At 30.8% G+C, this 17,975-nt stretch overlaps 3 non-coding genes across 3 annotated transcripts; all 3 read left to right on the plus strand.

Moving 5' to 3' along the window:
* The first annotated feature begins 10,837 nt into the window (after window positions 1–10,837).
* TRNAG-CCC (transfer RNA glycine (anticodon CCC)) lies at window positions 10,838–10,908 on the plus strand. Its single transcript has one exon. It is a non-coding gene; the product is annotated as a tRNA-Gly (tRNA).
* Window positions 10,909–11,501: 593 nt separating this feature from the next.
* TRNAG-CCC (transfer RNA glycine (anticodon CCC)) lies at window positions 11,502–11,572 on the plus strand. The gene has a single exon. It is a non-coding gene; the product is annotated as a tRNA-Gly (tRNA).
* Window positions 11,573–13,086: 1,514 nt separating this feature from the next.
* Window positions 13,087–13,157, plus strand: TRNAG-CCC (transfer RNA glycine (anticodon CCC)). Its single transcript has one exon. It is a non-coding gene; the product is annotated as a tRNA-Gly (tRNA).
* Window positions 13,158–17,975: the final 4,818 nt, after the last annotated feature.

Here is a 17,975-nt window from a genome sequence, read left to right on the forward strand (position 1 = left end):
GAAAGCTGGAAAAAAAAGCACAACATTTTTATCTGTATTTCTTATTCTTACAGAAAAATAGTAAAGATCTTTTTACAGGATTGCTATCCTGTGATTGTTTGCTTTTTTTTTCCACCGTATTTTTATCAGTTTTATAGTTTTCTTTGAATTTGTTCATTAATAGGCAAGCATTTTACCTTTTTTTCTGAAAGAAAGGTGAAATGTTTTCAAAGCTTCTGCCTCAGTATTAGAATAAATACAGAGATGAAAAAATGTAATCTGTTTATAGTCCGTGAAAAAGAATCATAAACAAAAGAGCCATTTTAATATTTCTATAAATGTTTTGAGTATACAGTGTGTTCCAGAATGATATATTTATCAATATTTTTAAATTTAAGTCAAGAAAGTATACATATTAGGGTGCGAAAATTAATATAATTTAATTAAATTAATATTTAAAATGCTACATCTAATTGCTACAGATTTGCACATTAATAGAATTTTCAGCAGTCTGTCCATCCGATTAGCCGTAAAGTTTACGGTTTTGAACAAGTCTTTACCTTTACGGTAGAGAAGCGTTTACAACAAATATGGTTAAGAAACCGTGAAGACAAAATTATATGGTTGGTTTTGAACAAGCCTTTACTTTTACAACGAGCATGGTTAAAAAACCGTAAAATTATGCGGCTTCTTGCACAAAATAGCATGGTTTCAAAACCTTAAGAATGGAATTTAATTGGAGATAGGTATGTTAGGCTTTTCGTTAGAAATAGACATTAGACTTAGGTTGTAATTAAGTTGTGTTTTTTTAAATGAACCATGGAATGTGGCTAAATTAGATTATCTGGTTGTGCCACCTATCGTGGGAAATGGGAAATTTGTGTTAAGCAGCTTTCTGGTACTGTCTACTATGCGTGAATGAGAGTTTCATATTCCAATAGTCCAGGTTCACCAATCGGGGTGTCTGAAATGAATCACTGAAACTGTGTTGAAGGAATGAAAGAAATATTGTGATGTCAACGCTGATATTCGAATCTCCGTTCAGCTGACCATGAGATTGACTTATTAGTATGTACCCAGAAGCTAGGAACTGAGGCTTCATAAGATGGGCCTAGTTGCTGCGGATAAAATTCTGCTTGTTTAAAAGCATCAGGTGCAAACAGTCAAAAATATATTTTTGACTATTAATAACAGTTCTAAAAATATATGTTATTTAACTTGCTACTACACTGGGGGAAAAAGTATAGTCAAAACTACCATAATATGATAATATTTACCATGTACCTCGATGGGAACACCAAAAAGCTAGGTAATTCTTACCGAAGCGCTTTGTTAATGATTTTGGTAAAATTAGCAATGAAATATGGCTTTATAATATTTGATAAATGTGGTAAAATTTTATAATTGCACCATGATAGAGTAGAGCATGGCCTAAAAAATATTTATTCGGTTAAATTTATTTTTTAATTTAATATTTTTTACTAAATGTGTTCAGAAGTTTTAAAAACGTTATCATATAAACGGAAAAATTACCAAATGAATTATTTAAATACATTATTTTGGTTTTTAATATAAGCATTATGTTGCTGTTTTTTTTACCAAAAATGTAATTACGACCATACAGTTAGGTAGTTTTATCAAAATTGTTTTCTCTGAATAAATACGCTGCATAATAATGAGTGGTCTATGCGTTGATAATCGTTTGTCTGTTAGTTTGATCACTAAGCATTCAGAGTTAAAACTCAAAGTTTCAAAATCATTTACTAACCTTTTTCTTTGGTTGCGAAACAATTTGCTAGTTTATATCTGTATCCAGTAATTTGTAATACAAAAGAAAATCATAATGAAATGAAAAAAAAGAAGTTGCTTCCGGGTCTTACAAGCGTTGAGATTACTGGTAACGGCACCACTGAGCGGTTTTCAAAGATTGCATTTAAAAATTAAACAGTTTACTATATATTTGTGAACTGTTGGAGAGTTTGTTAGGGTATAAAAAACGATTCAAATCAACATTAAAATATGGGTCTCATTTTTAATCCTAATAACTAGACAATAAGTAATCAGTTTTTTAATCAGTGCTCATAAAAAATTCCAATGTAGTCAGGTTTAAAGAATACGAGTTCAGTAATGAAATATTTTAATTATATATTTCTGTACAATATACCAGAAAGTTTAATTTAAGATTTTGAAGTTAAAAAAAATTTAATTTATGTCGCAATAGGCAACTCAAGAAGAAGAAGATCACTGATGCACGAACACCTGACTTATGACCTCAGCGCGAGCTGATATGAAATGAAAAAAAGCAGTATGGCGTGTTAATATTATAAACAATATGGCGTGTTAATATTCTGGATATTGTTGGCAAATGTCTAGCTAATTTTCTCCACATAAGTTAGAATGTTAATTAACGTGAAGTTAATTAAATATCACGCCGTATCGCTTATAAAATTGGTCAAAATATAATTCTTTCTTATCTACGTCTTTTATTTTAAATAGATTTATTATTTGTTATTTTATAGGAATCAGGATTATTTCTGTTTCGTGTATCTGGCAATTTTGTAGCATAGTTTGTTTGGGTTCTACATGACTTCGTCCATGTCTTTGCGTTACGTAAGAAATAAACTTAATCTTTCTTTGTGAAACAATATAGAAAGTGTCACTTAAGATATTTCACATTTTACGGACTAGGCTTACTCAAAGTACAATGGAAAGAACAACTACTAGTATGAACAAATGCCACGTTTAAACAACTAATCAGGATCGATAGACACGCTGACGTCACTTGCAGGTAACTAATTGACAAATAATTATTTAGCATTTTATAAGGTAATGAACTATATTTTCATTTTCCTTTCGAATAGAGTATAAAACCTGCAATTTAAGACTTATAGTATACACTTTTAGAATCCTTGATAAACCTTATTGATCTTTAAAAAAAAGTTGAGTGAAGATCTGAACGCTAATCTTTAAAAAGTAATTCTAGATCGGCTTTAAAAAATATTTACTTCCTTTTTCTCTTCTTGCGATTTAGAACTATATATTTCAATATTTCGTTTTTATATTTTTCAACATTGCATGTTTTATTTGCAAAAATAACTAAAATTCTTTTGACTAGTACACTTGTAACACAGAAATTGCATTTAATACAGTTGCTAATTAGTCTTAATATTCAAAGTTTTTTTTTTTTTTTCGTTTCTCCATTTCAAATGAAATTCTATTTTGGATCGAATTAAAAGCTCCAAAGACCATGTTTTGCATTCCTCATTTTAAGCCTAATTGAGCATAAATTGAGCTATAGCGAGTAAATATTTGCTTCCACTATCTGGTAACGGTCAGGTTTTAGGACATAAACTTCTGATGCCAGATAGTTCTATTTAATTTTTTTCTTTCTTTATTATCTCTGATGTCTCGGTTGGATCATTTGAGGCTCATTCGATAGCGCGGCATTAATTTTCATTCCTTCTCCGTTAGAACGCAGGCTCTTTATAACATATTATTTTTAATTTACGACTCTAGAGAGGGCTGTTTACGATTCGGATTTTCAAGGAACACGTATGGTTTTTCCTGGCTTAGGAGAGCTGGAAGCTGTGAGAGGGTTATGTTCAGAACATCGTTAACATTTTTAAAGACCCTGTTGTTAACGATTTTTTAACGATAAATAAAACGAAGCTGAATTTGTTTTAGAATACGGCTTAGAGAATAATGAAACGGCACCGTAAAATTCGATATCTTTTCCTAAATTCCAAAGTAACTGTAGAAAAAAATTAGTTGCAGAAGCTGTTAAAGAACATTTTCTAGGAGTTAATTGCTACTGCTAGCCCGGGTGTAGTACAATTAAGTATATTTCCAAGTTAATATTTGTTATTTTTTACGATCTTATTTTTCGACGAAAATTGAATATTTTTTTAGTTTATAAGAAAATTACGTTTAGTTAATTTTTCTGTGAATTCACCACAATTTTTTCTATAAATGCAACGTCATGCAACATCTCTATAAAAACATTGCTCTTTGAAAAACATTGCTGTATAGAAACTTTTATGTATGACAAACATTTTATATAAACAAAGCACTAACAGAATAATCCTGAAATTATATCATTACACATTAGCAGTAACTTAAGATTAGTATATTTCTTAAGAAATTTCATTTTTACTTTTTTTTTTAAAATCCAAACATTTTTTTTTAAAACTTGTTTGTTTAAGATAAAAACTAAAATAAATATATATCATTTATAATGAAATAATGAAAATATTCACTAATAATGTATTTATTTCGGTTTTGCACTTTATTTGCTTTAATGCTACCCTACAATAATTTTTTTTATTTTTTTTCTCATCAATCAAGATTATCGATAAGAAAAAAAGATTGATTGATGAATGATTGATAAGAAGAAAAGATTTTAAGATATAAGATTGATCGACTTCATCTAACCAGCTATGTTTCTTCAGTTCATTCCTTAACACCGGAGTATCCAATCTTTGTGTACCTAACCTATGTTTGCCTCAAGTCTCAACCTTTGAGTACCTAAGGTTAGTGCACCTAACCTATGTGAATCTAAGATCTTCAACCTTTGCGAGCCTAACTTTTGTGCATCTGAGGTCCCCAACAATTATGTGCCTGTAATAACGCTTGGACAAGTAAAAGGTTCAAGGCAAATTTACAGCTGTAATTCACATTTTTTACAATTGGGTATACTATAGCCTACGTCACAGGTTGTGTTATTCCTACTAAATTTAACCCATGAACGGCATTTTCTGCGAGCCTAACTTCAAACCACAAATAAACAAACGAAGTGTTTGATCGTTTAAATAGCTGCTCGCGAGATTTTATTGCATTATAAAGAAAAGTAATTGATATTCGATTTTTGATTAATAATTGATTTATGTGGATAGTGGCATTTATGTGGATAGTGGCATAGAATTTAGCATTGCGTCATGGTAAATGTTATTCCTACTAAGTGGAAGTAGTTGTGTTTTTTTTATATTATACCCAATTGAAAACTAAAATATTTTTATCATGGTTGCATAGAGACGTAAACACGTGAAACAATAGGCTTGTGCCCAAGATCATAAAATTGGTGACTTCTGTCCTAATCCCAGATTGCAAAATAATGTTTATTTTCCCTCAGCAAAAACCTTTTAACGTAAACCTACAAAGGTTTGTTATATGGTTTACGTGTAAACCTTCTAACCTTCAAACGAGATCTGTGCCAATCTGCTCTATTCTACCCACATTACCCTAATGCAAAACCTTAAATTGAGGTTGAGTTAGGGTTTTCAAACGTGAAAACATCCTTTAATAAAGCTAGTCTCAAGATGAAAATAATCTTAAATCTAGGTAATTATAAGGTTTCTTTTCGCAGAGTTTTGTATGCTCAACTGAAATCCACCTTGTCTTGAAATTTTAATGAACAATTTAATTTGATCCTATCGCTAGTGTGACGTCAGTATGGATCTAAGTGACAATACTTTTAAAAAAAGCTTCAAAAAATAATTTTTTTCATCCTATTAGAATGAAAGGTTTGAAACTATAATATTTTTACTTTATAGAAAAAAGGTTTTTAGTACAANAAAAAAAGCCTCATTACAACTCTCCGAATGGCAACGTTAGAAAATCGACCAATGATTGCCGATAAAAATGTCACATGCCAAATCTATCTGAGATGGCTCAACATACAGCGCTTTTAAAAACGGAAACTGAAATAACCAGAAAGAGCATAAGCTAGGCAGAAGTGTGTAGTCTTTGTCGATAGATCTCTATTTTAGTATTTTGTCGAACGCTTTTTTTCACGAATTTACATATTATGCCGTTCATGGGTTAAATTTAGTAGGAATAACACAACCTGTGACGTAGGCTATGCGTAGTATACCCAATTATGTGCATGTAATAACGCTTGGACAAGTTCAAGGCAAATTCACAGCTGTAATTTATATTTTTTATAATTGAAAACTAAACTAAAATATTTTTATCATGGTTGCATAGCGACGGAAACACGTGAAACAATAGGCTTATGCCCAAGATCATAAGATTGGTGACTTCTGTCCTAATCCCAGATTGCAAAATAATGTTTATTTTCACTCAGCAAAAACCTTTTAACGTAAACCTACAGAGGTTTGTCATATGGTTTACGTGTAAACCTTCTGACCTTCAAACGAGATCTGTGCCAATCTGCTCTATTCTACCCACATTACCCTAATACAAAACCTTGGAAAACAACCTTAAATTGAGGTTGACTTAGGATTTTCAAATATGAAAACATCCTTTAATAAAGCTAGTCTCAAGATGAAAATAATCTTAAATCTAGGTAATTATAAGGTTTCTTTTCGCAAATTTTTGTATGCTGAGCTAAAATCCACCTTGTCTTGAAATTTTAATGAACAATTTAATTTGATCCTATCGCTAGTGTGACGTCAGCTCAAACATCAATATGGATCTAAGTGACAATACTTTTAAAAAAAGCTTTAAAAAATATTTTTTTTTCATCCTATTAGAATGAAAGGTTTGAAACTATAATATTTTTGCTTTATAGAAAAAAGGTTTTTAGTACAAACATTTTTGTGATAATAAAAAGAAAGTTCCGATACAAGGTTGCATGCTTTCTGGAAATATTTTTACATAGAGTTCAAATTCAGCATTATTTACATTGTATGATGCATTTCCTTTTGCTCATATTTAATCTAGTAGAAATTTTTTACCAAACTAATATTAAAGCTTTTAAGTACAAAGTTTCCAAACACCTGACGATATTTTAGAAACATTCTATATCTGAAAAATAAAATGGAAAAGGGGAACGTGTTATAACACAAAACTCAATAAGTACTTTCCTAAAAAGAAAAACAATGTTATTCTTAAATTGCAGCAAGGAACATTTCAAAAGGCGCAGTATAATTTATTTAAAATCATCAGAATCGTGCAACGTCAACAGGTGAGATAAAACTTCTTTGTTCTTATTTCCCCCCACTTTCATCAATGGCGAAATGTTGGCTATCATACTTGTTGCCATAGCAACTCAAGCAAAAAAAAAGTTGAGTAGATTTCAGCATTGGCAATCGTCTGCAGAAAAGTGTGGCTGCGGCAGGTGCAAATGATGGCTACATAAAATCAAGAACTATTCCCACTTACTTCAACGGAAATAAGGAAACAAAAGGGATTTTTTTTTATCCCTTCCCGTTCCGTTGAAACAAAAAAAAAACCTCCTGAATCTCATCCTTTCAGCATAGCCTATTTCGGATTCAAATAACTGCGTTTTTTTGTTTTTCTGTTACTTTTATGGCCTCCGTTCAAATTTGTCTTATCAAAATATGCATAACTTTTATATATTCCACTTTGCTTTTCATTTTTGTACTGAATAAGCGAAAAATCTCTAAAACACCTGTTACCGAAATATTTTCAGTTTAGTGCTCAAAAGAATGTTAAAATAAAGCAATGAAAAGGAAATACTTGATTTAATTTTCTGAATTTTGTTTCAAAGTATTTTATTCGATGCGAGCAATCATTTTTAATGAATTGTGTAAATGAATTTAAATTAGAATTAAAATTGAGCACTCATTTAAATATGACACATATCAAATTTCTTCTGGGTGTTAAAAGTTTCTCTTTATATTAGCTATTTATGGAAGAGTGATTGATCTTAAATATTTTAATAAATTTAAACTGTTCATAATTTTTGCGTTTTAACTTTATTTATATTTAAGTTTTTATTGCGAATTATTTTAGGAAAGAATATAATAATAAGAGTATAATTGGATTTAAAATAGGGAAACCTGCACTAATATGAGATGAAAATATTATATTCTAACACTTTTCTTACAATTTTCGAAAAATTTTGCTCTAGTAATTTATTTAAAAAGGGCACATTTAAACTTTTACCACACAGAAGAACTAAATATTAATTATTTCCTTCGTATTTAAGTGCATGGCATGTAAAATTAAACTAATTGAACGTAAAATAGTTCAGTCAAATTATCATGAATGGCTACAAAAGGTAAGGTAGTTTTGATTTCTTGATTTTTTGTATTGGTTGTATTAGTTTTCCAATTCTTCTAACCACCGCGTGCGCCTCTATTTTTAAAAAAGACTACTAAATTATTTTCCCTTTTTTCCAAATATCTCCTCAAGTATTGATCTTAAGTAGAATATATAATTTGTTATTTTTTACTTAACTAAATTACCTGCAATCTGAGACAAATATAGAGCTTGCTACTTTAATGCTTTCCAAGAAAGAGTTCTTTGAATATTTAGAATTTTTCATAAATATATGAATTTCTGTAGGTATTTCTGGATTTCAACTAAATGGTGAATTGTAAGACAAAGTTCGGTGAGTTATTGTTCTATGTTAACTAAAAGGTGAATTATACGATGAAGTTTGTCAGAATAACAATTGGAGTAGACATAATCTAGATTATTATAGATCCCGAGACACAGTATTTTAGAGCATTTTCAATGATGATATTTATTAAAAAAAATACATTAAAAATGATACATACTTATTATGCCGCACGTAATAATTTTTGTCAAAGCTGAAGGAGTTAATTTTTATGCCTTTTTTAAGAGGTCTTGGGGATATATTTCACTAGACCTCAAGTCTAAAACCGGAGGAGGATGGTCTGGGATGGTTTCGGAGCGTTTTTCTTATCATGGATTGAGCCCGCCCACTAACGTGAACCACCATGTTTATCTTTACATTCTGAATGCTTGCCTATCAAGTCAGTATGTTCATTGTGAGTATACTGTCCTCTATTTTTACGAGAGGACAAAATTCAACAGGTTTGAAGAATTGTGAGACTTTATATGTTCCTAATACATCTGGCCTGCAAAATCACCTGACTTGAACCATGTGGAAAATCTGTTGTTGGAACAGCAATTAAAACGCCGAAATCAGCATCGTCAGTTGATTTACACATCCAATCCTAAGTGAGTGAATTAAACTAGGTGCCTTGTGGGCAGGTTTTCTGTCCAAAGCAACGTAGTTATCCAGTCCAGAGGCAGAGTTACCAGGCATTAAATAATGGTTAAGTAATGAATCACTAGTTTATGGTCTAAAATTGGACTAAAGTTGGAGACAAAACAAGCATCCTTCTTAAACTTCAACTTATTTCAAAGTACCACGACGTTCATCTTCAGGGGATACCATCACACGTTGACATCTTTGACAATGAGCAAGCGGATCGCTTGACCAAGGAGGGCTGTAGTCATTCAGCACCTTTGTCCTTAGCCCTTACCTACTCAGAGAATCAGTCCAAAATCAAAAGAGTGGAGGATCCCCCCCTCTCATAACTGGTATGCGGCCAAGGAACCGGGCTCTTCACTTGTTCATATAGGTGATAGAGTGTCTCAAACAGCAATTTCCAGATTGGCAAGTGGACACACGAATAGTCTCTCGTACTTTGAAGGAAGAAAGACTTATGCAGTCTGCTCCAAATGTGAAGCCCAGCAGGCCTCTGCCGAACATATCCTTGACTGCTTGGGACTTTCCAAGGAGGACTTAACGCTACTCCACTTCTTTTCATCGACTTTTTGAGGGACAACAACCTATTGGTTCTTGTCTGGTCAGACAATTGGAGGATAAGAAACAACAACAAGAGTAACAACAAGGCGGACTTATACGCTACTCCAATTCTATTCATCGACTTTTTAAAGGAAAACAACCTATTGGATCTTGTCTGACTCCGTCAGACATTTGGACAATAAGGAACAACAACAACAACTTAGTAGTATCGAAAACTTGTATATAACCAAATAAAGAACGTTTTCCGTGTTTTGTTAAGTAAATTGTTTTTTTTTTCTTTAGCTTTGTTGAATTCTATTCTATTTGTTGAAGAGTTAATAAAATCGAATTTGTTAAACATTAAAATTTAAAATACTACCTTAATAAAAGTATAAAACGCTTCATTTCAATTTTTTTTAACATAACCATAAGTATTGAAATATTTTAAAAATACAAAATACCCTTTTCTGGCATAAAATATATTCTGAATATATCCAAAAAAAGAGAGAAGATTTCAACCAAAGGGAATAAAAAATTGCCTTTTAATCCGCTTATATTTTTTCCTTATCAAATTTCCCATCAAAGATAACGAATCCTCGAAATCTAAAAGAGGTATAACTCTAGATTGGGGAAAAAAAGAACTGGAAAAAAAAAGCTTTAGTTTCTTTTTTTTCTTTTTTCATTATAAAAATAAATCGTTATCTGGTAAAGGCATACTAATAAAGGAATAAACGGTGGACTGCATACAAGAATTTCATATTTCTTCATAACTTTTTTTATATTGCTATAACCAAAAAAGGTCTTAAATATCGATCTTTTTTGTTTCCTCTCTTCTTAGATCATTTTTTCTTAAGTAGTTTGGAAATAAATTTGAACTTTTTGCTACGGGATTAAAAATTTATTTTAATATCTTTTTCATTAAGTTTGCTTAAAAGGAAATATCACTGTAAAATTTTCAGATAAAAATTACTTTTATTATACAGAGCGCACCATAATCACTGTCCTTACTAACATGACAAACTCGGTCAGGTAAGTAGTCACCATCATTAAATTTCAATAAAAAAATTTTAAAAAACTATTTCTAAACAATTTTCGATAATAATAACAGGAAAACATGAAATTAACATAATTTAGATTAATATAACTATCAGTTCAAAATCACAATGAACTCTTCAATTTTCGTTTATTTCAGCTCGTTAATTTCACGTTAAGTAATGAAATAGAGTTCTTGTGAAATAATGACTCGAAACTAATGTCTCCAATCTACACACGCAGTTGAAATATTTAAAGCTTAGGAATACTATTGTTTTAATGTCGCTTCAGAACTAGCTGGACTGGCTTGAGAATTGTTATGAGAGGCAAGCATGGTAAGCACTGGTGGTTCAGTGGTAGAATGCTCGCCTCCCAAGCGGGCGATCCGGGTTCGATTCCCGGCCAGTGCATTGTATTTTAATGTTTTATTTGTTGAAGTCGTAGAGAATACACAGGTGCATTAAGTGAGTAAGAACGCTTCAATTTTCGTTTATTTCAGCTCGTTAATTTCACTTCAAGCAATGAAATAAAATTCATGTCAAATAAAGACTGGAAAGTAATGTCTCCAATCTACACACACAGTTGAAATATTTAAAGCTTAGCAATACTATTGTATTAATGTCGTTTCAGAACTAGCTGGACTGGCTTGAGAATTGTTATGACAGGCAAGCATGGTAAGCACTGGTGGCTCAACGGTAGAATGCTCGCCTCCCAAGCGGGCGATCCGGATTCCATTCCCGGCCAGTGCATTGTATTTTAATGTTTTATTTGCTGAAGTTGTAGAGAATACAGAGGGGCATTAAGTTAGTAAGAACGCTTCAATTTTCGTTAATTTCACTTCAAGCAATGAAATAAAATTCATGTCAAATAAAGACTGGAAAGTAATGTCTCCAATCTACACACACAGTTGAAATATTTAAAGCTTAGGAAAACTATTGTATTAATGTCGTTTCAGAACTAGCTGGACTGGGTTGAGAATTGTTGTGAGAAGCTACCATGGTAAGTACTGGTGGTTCAATGGTCGAATGCTCGCCTCCCAAGCGGGCGATCCGGGTTCGATTCCCGGCCAGTGCATTGTATTTTAATGTTTTATTTGTTGAAGTTGTAGAGAATACAGAGGTGCAATAAGTGAGTAAGAACGCTTCAATTTTCGTTTATTTCAGCTCGTTAATTTCACTTCAAGCAATGAAATAAAATTCGTGTCAAATAAAGACTGGAAAGTAATCTCTCCAATCTACACACACAGTTGAAATATTTAAAGCTTAGGAATACTATTGTATTAATGTCGTTTCAGAACTAGCTGAACTGGCTTGACAATTGTTATGAGAGGCGAGCATGGTAAGCACTGGTGGTTCAATGGTAGAACATTAGTAGTCGTAAACTCGAAATTCGGTTGGCTGTTCAATGACTATTATAAAATAAACTAATAATTTGGCCGGGATAGCCTGTTTGGTAGGGCGTTGAACTCGTGTTCGTGAGAATTGGATTTCGAATCCGAAGAATACCCATGTATAAAATGGTGACTGGTGCATGTTAAATCTGCCGTGGTCACAAAGTCCTCTAAGTTCTCACAACAAATCAATACCTCTGGGTACTGATCCAATTCTCTTGTCTTCTGGATTGAGTTCAGAATTATAAGATTATTATTCAATATTATACGGAGTTAAACATTTGTAATCGTAAACTCAAAATTAAGTCGGTTGTTCAACGGCGGTTATAAAAAAAATGAAACTAATAATCAAATTGTATTTTCTTATGTTCTTTCTAACTCCTTGCTTATTTTTGACACACCTTCATAATTTCATGTTTCTAAGTCATAGAGGAGCAAAGCGAAACGCAACGTTAAAAAAAAAAATCGTAAAAAATAAATAAATAAGTAAATAAATCATTTAAAATTCCAAATAACATATATTCAGAATTTCAAGAAAAAAAAACTCTGTTAAACATATAATGGTTCTTCTAACATGCCAAATCTTTACTGTGTTCTTAAAATGTGCTTATGATGTTCTTAAAATGAGTTTCTGTTTTTTTTCTCGTTCAAAAAATATGTGCAATAATAGAAAGGCTCTACATTATAGTCCCATCACAACCAATATATTTAACAATCAAGCAATATTATCAAATTTTTAATAATATAATGTTAATATTCAGCAATAAAAAATACGACAGTTTACTTCAGGTGTATAGAAATAGAATTTAACTTAAAAGGGCCCCATCATTTTCAGTAGCTTAGGGCCCCGCCAAGCTTAAATCCGGCCCTGGTTCAATGGTCGAATGCTCGCCTCCCAAGCGGGCGTTCCGGGTTCGATTCCCGGTCAGTGCATTGTATTTTAATGTTTTATTTGTTGAAATTGCAGAGAATTTTTACATTAAATGAGTAAAAACGCTTCGATTTTCGTTTATTTCATTTCGTTAATTTCAAGTCAAACAATGAAATAAGAGTTCATGTCAAGTAATAACTCAAAAATAATGTCTCCAATCTACACGCGCAGTTTAAATATTTAAAGCTTAGGAATACTAATGTATTAATGTCGTTTCAGAATTAGTGGGACTGGGTTGAGAATTATTTTGAGAAAAAACCGTGACGCGCACTGGTGGTTCAATGGTAGAATGCTCGCCTCCCAAGCGGGCAATCCGGGTTCGATTCCAGGCCAGTGCACTGTATTTTAATATTTTATTTGTTGAAATTGCAGAGAATTCATGCATTAAATGAGTAAGAACGCTTCGATTTTCGTTTATTTTATTTCGTTAATTTCAAGTCAAACAATGAAATAAGAGTTCATGTCAAATAATGATTCAAAAGTAATGTCTCCAATCTACACACGCTGTTGAGATATTTAAAGCTTAGAAGTAGTATTGTAGTAATGTCGTTTCGCAATTAATAGGTCTAAGCACGGCACACATTTGTGGTTCAATGGTTGAATGTGTTCTCCCAAGCAGTTGATCCGGGTTCCATCCTTGACTAGTGTACAGCCGGGGATAATTTTTTTTTTTTTGAATCTGTAGGGAATTCAGAGCTTAGCTAAATGATAATATATTTTTCGTTTATTTTAGTTAGTTAATTTCACGTCAAGTGATGAAATACGCTTGGTCAGAAGAAAACAAAGTACGCTCTTTTTACGATAAAATGAAATGTCTCAAGTGATATGATTTATGAACGAAAGGAAAAGATCTTCATCCTGAAAAGTAACATCTGCAATCTGTAGTTGCAACTGAAAAAATTTATATTTAGATATATTTTTGTATTGGTATCGTTTGATAATCGGTACTTCCAGACACTATATAACATGCAATATTATAAGAAAAATTTATTCATTTACCGTTTCACGATTATTAAGTGGTATAATTTTACTTATTTTTATGTTAAATGTTATACTAAACTATGTCCCGTCATCATATTTTTTTAAAACTATAAATAAAACTGAGTGTTAAAAAATAGTATAAAATATCAGGAATTATCTTTTCATACCGTTGCTAAATTATCGTTTTGACGAAAGCTTTTAGTAAGTTTTGATGCAAATGAGAATTGAATACAAATCGTAGAAAACAAATTTGCGAATGAAGTTTCAATAGTAAGCGAGTGAAATTATTACTTTATATCTTATCTCAATAGTATTGAGAACATTAGCTGAAGAATTAAATCTTTTTTCTGCTATTAAGAACTTTTCAAGTCTTTAAATAGATTAATTTTTAATTTTGATGTAATAGTCTGTTTATCTTTGATGAGCTTAGCAACTGAGGTACCTACATCTCAAGAAGAACACTGAAATAACATGATACATCTATTAGTCCAATTAAATCTGAATCGAAAATTGATTCAGCTTGGTAATAAACTAATTATTACCAAGCTAAATCAATTTTCGATTCAGATTTAATTGGACTTCTGGAAGCGATGTCACGCGTTGGGGCTGATTGGCTACTGAATCGTTGCATAAACAAATGCCATGTTTTACTCATGATTAAAGATGCCTTCATGTATACAATTGGATACCTGCAAGGGACGTCATCGTAGATAAGTTGCAGCATTTGAAAAGTTTAAACTTCTTTAAGCCATTACCACAGACGAAGTCTCTACCACCACAAAACAGACTTTTTGTCTTGTCAGATGATCTCGTCTGCTTTTAAATGAAAAGAAAAATGCAAACTATAATTTTCTAAACGAAATTATTAAAACAAGATAAGAAACCGACATTTTGTATGAAGGATTTCCATTTTTGATGAATGTTAGAACAATTGTTTATTTAAATATTATTTTTTATGTTTTCGTTATAAACTAATTTACTCCAAATTATGTTAAAGTAAGAGTAGATAATATTTATGCAAATTGAAAATAACGATAAGTGTTGTTTTTATAATAATTATTAATAAGATGCCTGCAAGTGACGTAATCGTAGGTAAATCGTTGCATTTGTCAATTCAGAAACCAATCAGGTTCGACCCACGTGGGTGACGTCCGTTACAAGTATCCAATTAAATCTAATTTAGCTGTAAGTACTCAATCGTGGATAACAATAAGCAAGTGTTGGAGCCCCCCAGTATATTGTATGCAATTATGACTTCTTAATTCAANCTATATTTGTGGTTACTCTTTTGAACCTATCCAATTAAATCTAATTTAGCTGTAAGTACTCAATCTTGGATACCAATAAGCAAGTGTTGGAGCCCCCCAGTATATTGTATGCAATTATGACTTGTTAATTCAAATAATAACTGAAACCTTTTTATAAATTAAATTATATATTGAAAAATACAATTTACGATAACTTATTCGCCATTTGGAATTAAAATACAACCTAAACTTTTAAAACATTTAAATATGCAGCATTTAACAACTTCTAAACTATTTTTAAAAAACAAGTTTCACAGTTTCTTGAACGAGAATTATTATTAAGTTAACCTTTTTAATTTACCAAACTAGATAGCATCATAAGCAACAACCCATAAAGTTTTTTTTCTTAATGCAATCGGTGTTTTCGACGTAGTATATGATCAATAAAAATAAGCAAAAAATAATTAACTAAGAACTTTTACGGTTTTCAACTATCATAAAAAGAACCATTCAAAACACAAGTACTATTACTTGCTGAATTAATTCTAAAAAATCGAGTTTTATGACGACATTTTGCTATTCCCTAAGCTCGTCTCCAAAATGAAGCAACCGTAGTTTTGCTAATCGCTAAAAAATCGTTAACAAGTAGTACTTAAAAAAAAAGTTACTGAAAGTATATTCTAAACACCGATTCACGATATTCCCAAATCACACACAACTTACATTCTAGAAAAATCTAAGCCAGACGATAATTCCTCTTGAGAAAGATATTTCAAAAAAGATATGTGCTATAATTTCCCAAAACTAACATAACAAGAAAAATGAAAATTAATAGCTTAAATGAGGCAACTGGGACTTTAAAAATAATCATATATTTAAAAAGAATAAAATTTAAAACCAAGTTTCTGGCATCTAATGTTTGGACTTAAAACTCTTTCGTTGCCACTTCACGGAAGTAAATATTTACACTCCGTTGCTACATTTACGCTCAATTATGCTTGAAACTGCGAAAGCATGTTATAGACTGTTCAAATTTGCTTCAGACTTGGTTTTTTTAAAAAAAAAACGCTAAAATAAATGTGTGGAAAAAGTAAATGAATTTTTTAAAAAGGGGAAAAAAACAAAGTAAACTTTGTGCTTGAATTTGAAAAATTATCTCATTAAGTAAACAATATTCAAACATTTAAAAACCTTACATACTTTTTTTTAAAATCAGTTTCCTTTTAATATTTAATTTAATGCCTGGTACTTTATATTATATTAATATTATCCTGGGCATTAAAAAGGATTTCATTGTAAACATCAAAAGAATTATATCGGTAAATATTATTCCACTTCTGCAGATTGAAAACCAATTTCTAGAATTATAAAATATAAATGGTATATTAATGTTTATTCTCAACTTTTAAACATTTTTGTTTAAACTGGAATAGACTAGAATCGACCATTTATATTTTTCTAATGCAAAATAAATGATTACTTTAAAATATTTTTTACACTAAAATCAGTCAATATAAATAAAATCCATTTAAACATATTGTCATTGATTTGTAATACCATTTTTAAACTTTTGGTAATTAGTAAGATCTAATTAATGTAATAAAACGTTTTATTCAAATCAATTTCTTCAAATTAATTATTTTCTAAAATCAGCTACTTTAACTCAACCAAATGAAATCAACTGCAACAGTGTCTCCTTTTTGAAAATCCAGATTCTTGAATCGTAAAATGTGGAATTCATTTTATTAGTGCCTCCTTTATGAAAACCCTTAACCCATCAATCGAAAAATATGAAATTCTTTTTAATGGTGTCTCCTTTTTTAAAACCCAAACCCTTCAATCAGAAAATGGGGAATTCACTTTATTAATGTTTTTGTTTCGAAACCCTGAACTTATCAGAAAATATGAATAATTAGTTTTAAAGTTAATTACCGTAAACGCAAATCTTATAGGCGATTTTCTGTATTTTCAAATCACTTTCACATTGTTTTGAATTAATAATTTACATCAGTTTATTCTAATCAATAACAAATTATTTTGATAGAATCCGTTTATTCCCACACTAAGAAGGAAATTCAGAAAGTTTCCTGACAAATAATGGGCATCTAATGCCCTTAACATTTCTTGAAGAAAAATGGGAATATTTTTTTAAAAATTCAGAACCTCTTAACTAAAAGCTAATAACTTTACTGAAATCTTTTTGAAGAAATCAAAAGCTTTCTTAATGAAAATCAGTAACGTCTCTGAAATAAATCAACAACTTTGAGTTGTGGTTGGGTTATGTTTTCTCAAGACACAATAAACCCTGGAATGTGACTTATTTATTTGACTGACGGTGCTATTTTGAGTGAGAGATAGATAGTGCTAGAAATTATGAACAGATATCCTGTGAGTTGAACGGTGATGAGTTGGACTGTGATGCTGCCATCTACGTCTGCTTGAGATACGCTTTCCAGTTGTCCACGTTCACAATTTCAGGAGTGAATGAAAATGTCCTATTCTTAAAATTTGATTTCTCAGGCACTATTCGACCGATTTTGTTCAAATTCCATATTTTGATCTTCAAAATTCTGTTCTTTAAAATAATGTAAAATTTTTATATCTTCAATTCAAAAAATTTTCGACTATTATTAAATAAAATAATAAAAAAAATAAAAGCTTACTAAAAGTTATATTTTGGGTAGAATTATTTTTTTATAAGTGAATTTTTTAACTGTGTGCAAAAGGTGTTGAATTTGCGTAAGAAGTTTGAAATACAAAAAAAGTAAAGACAATATAAAAGGACAAGGTATAGACAATATAATATATTGGTAAAGACAATATAATTTCTAGGGACCATTCTAAAGATAAGAGTAATTTACTCATTTTCAAACACAAATAATTAATAAAAGATATTTTCAATTTTATAATTTTTAATGGTCAGATCTT

Source organism: Parasteatoda tepidariorum, chromosome 6 (assembly GCF_043381705.1).
Source record: "Parasteatoda tepidariorum isolate YZ-2023 chromosome 6, CAS_Ptep_4.0, whole genome shotgun sequence".
In the NCBI taxonomy this organism is placed as follows: domain Eukaryota; kingdom Metazoa; phylum Arthropoda; class Arachnida; order Araneae; family Theridiidae; genus Parasteatoda; species Parasteatoda tepidariorum.